Consider the following 3557-nt stretch of genomic DNA (forward strand, 5'->3'; position numbering starts at 1 on the left):
ATGATATAGAAGATGTCTATTTATAGGACGAATTGGAGTTTAAATTTGGAAACAATCCATGGGTAAAATGAATGCCATAATCAATTAGGACAATCGGTTATTGTACCTCAATAGTTGATTGTTCAAGCAACAAATGAAAGGTTTTGATATTTAGCTGTTACCAATCATTAAGAGATTGTTCAAATCGATTTTAGACTCAACAGAGTGAAAATAATTGATTAGATGACTAGGGTTAATCGATTATCCAATTGTAAATAACCCTCCGATTTATTAAAGAACCCCTTAATCAGGTTGTTTTCACAATAAATAGAGTTTTTTTCAAAAAAACAAATAGCGTGTGTGTGATTTTCCTATAGTATTTCCAGAGGTACCGTTGTGTCTTTACAAGACACTAGTCAATCAAACAAACATGACCTGGTAAGCTTTCATACATCCTCTATTTCACAACTCTAAAGATTTAAGTCTTGGTATCATTATATTTTATTTTAGAATCATATAAGAAACTTGAATCTTCTACCTTGATGAGGTTTGAGATGTCTCCAAGGTGATTACCACTATTTGAGAGTTAAGAGAGCACACCACCGAAAAAACTTGAAACAAAAGTTTTCACTTTAATGTCATTTGACTACAGTGTTAACTTCAAAGAGATGCCTTGCTCTTCAAGAGAATCTTCCAAAGGATAGGCTAATTCAAGAGGATGGCTTAATAAGACATCTTGGGCATCTTCGGCCGCTTGGGCTATCTTCAATAGATAAGGACTTCATTAGATATTGTTTGATATCAAGAGTTGTCATCATCAAAACAAACATCTAATCAGTTGATTATAGCTTTGCTATCAACACACTCAATTGCCTTGGATCACCTTGACAATACCTACAAGAAAATATATCCATATTATGCCTCTTTTTTATAATGACAATGTATCTCTCAAGGGGGTGGTAAAATAGAAAACAAGCAAGTAAATTTTGGAGTGGTTAAACTCCCACTCACATGAGTAGAGAGTATATACTCTACTTCCCATGAGATTATACTTCTCCTCCTTTGGAATAATCAAAAAGGCAGGGAAAATGATAGAAAAGAATGATGAACATGCAAGCACATAATTCACATAAATCAAGAAGGAATTATAAGAAAATATCACTCTATTAAAAGATAATTTGAAGTACAGAAAGCGGGAAAAAACAGAACTTTAAACATACCTAATTTATAAAGTTAGACATATAAGTGAGACTACTATTCACTATATTTATCATCATTTGTCAACAACCCCGGAGGTAGATACTCTCTGTCTTTAGCCAAGTGGTTAGCCAGGAAGTTGATCTTATTTTTCATTCTCTATTATCTCTTGATGATGTCCTTGAACCGAGCTTCAACCAAGGGTGTTCGAGGGATCTCATAGTCAAAATCTTCCATATTTTCGGGGGTTTCTTATTGAGGAGAAGATGTTTATGCATGTTGTTTTGCAGAAAATTTCATTCATTTTGGAGGCTTTTGAAATATCTCCCCATTTACAATTTCATATCAAATCAGCACCATTGATGTCTCTCATATTTTTGTTACATCTTGCATTGCTTCTTCTACTTCATATTTAAACTGAACATATTCCAAGATTTTAATGATTAAATCACCACATGGAAAACACAATCCTTTCCTTTAGCTCCCTAACATGTGTTGGATCATTGAACTTTCCCAATTTGTCTTAAATTTGTTGGCAAGTAACCATACAAATTTGTTGGCACTTCCCCCTTACATGAGTATAACATATACTTTACCCCCCCTGGGAGTATACATCTCCCTCTTGGGCATAATCAAAAAGGATGAAAAATATTTATCCCTCTCACGGATAAAAAGAATATACTTACACCCTTTTGGCCTTATAAAAAATGCGGATAGAGAAAAAGCAAACAAGACTTAAAACTCAGGATTCTAATATAAGCAATTTAAAATAAAACATTTTTCATATATTTGAAAAAGGAGAATATAGAATAAAGCAAGCAAGAAACTAAAGAAAAAACAACAACAAGCTAATGCTTCTAATTTTTTCCATCATCACTATAACCGAAAAGCTAATAAGGCAAATGTTATTCAATTTCAACAAGGCTGCATGCTAAAAATGAGACTTCGGCTGCCTTCCAGTTCATGGTCTTGGTATGTGCTTGTTGATTGGTAATAATGTTGTTTTGAAAATCTTTAAAGGAAGGATCTTGAGGGATCTGGTGTTAGATATAGGTATGATAATCCTGGATATCTTCAAGAATCGTGTTCGTTCACTTTCCGAACAAAGTATTTCGACCCTATTCTTGTCTGGGTTCACGAAATCTTTGCGGGGATAATTCTCGAAGAACAATCTATTTCTGACAATGGAGAACAGATCAGAATGTAGAGGAAGTATCTTTTTAGTATTCGAAACCGAGGCCAAATGACTCCTTATATAGGAGATCAACAATAGAAACCGAAATAAATGACACACATGTTCGGTAAAAACAGTTATGTTGGTTGGGAAACGACGCACCTGTTCGGTAAAACGGTTATGTCGGTTGGGAAAGGGTGCAACTATTCAAACGAAAATTTCGTTCGGGGCGCTGCCCCACACCCAGCCAGGGGGACCCCAGCCAGGGGCGCTGCCCCGCACCCTGCCAGGGGCTCCGCCCTTTGGACCCCGACGGAGCGCTGCCCCGCACCCTGCCAGGGGCTCCGCCCCTTGGAACCCCGTTTCTATTATTCGTATTCAATTGCACGTTTGGCTCTACGAGCGTGCACTCCGCACTACCCTAACTCGTTTCAAGCTTAACGCATAATTGCATCGGCCTACAGTAAATCACATTATTACCAAAATACATTGATGATACTAAAATCACCAACATCTGGTAGTCTAAGTCCTACAAGTTTGAGGTTCATGCTTGTTGGGATGCTTGTTGAAGAGCTTTTGTTTTTCATCTTGGGGAAACTGTGAACTAAGACTCCATTATCATCCTTAATATGCATCTGAATCAAGGAGTGCTTCCCAATTTAAGTCCAACTCCTGATCGAATCTTCCAATTCTAAATAGAACCCCATGCAACTAAATATTCATATTCAAGTCACTATATGGTAACCAAGTGCTTCCCTTTTTTACGGATTTTCAACATGTATTTGAGTACTCTAGTAGCCCAATTAGTTTTAATCTTGTTGGTTAGTAATCATGTTCTCACTGTATCAATTTTAGATTCTTACCCATTGGTGTAGTAGAATGAGGTTGCATCCTCAAATCCTATTCTTGATCTAGGTATGGTCTTCTTATTCCATGTAATTCATCTTTTTCCTTATAGTTCCGACCTTTTGTCGTGATTGAACTCTACATTAGCGACCAAGTGACTTCTAACACAAGAGGAGTGGATGAATTATGTTAACTGATTTTTGAAATTTTTTTACAAAAATTTAATTTTAAGTTGATTGATTTTAAAAAGAAAGTAGAAGCAGAGATTGGGCAGCGAAAAAATAAATAATAGAAAGTAAAGAACAATAGTTAGAGAGATTACACCAAAAATTATACTATTTCAACATTACACCATGCAACC

This window comes from Vicia villosa, unplaced genomic scaffold, assembly GCF_029867415.1.
Source record: "Vicia villosa cultivar HV-30 ecotype Madison, WI unplaced genomic scaffold, Vvil1.0 ctg.000359F_1_1, whole genome shotgun sequence".
In the NCBI taxonomy this organism is placed as follows: Eukaryota; Viridiplantae; Streptophyta; class Magnoliopsida; order Fabales; family Fabaceae; genus Vicia; species Vicia villosa.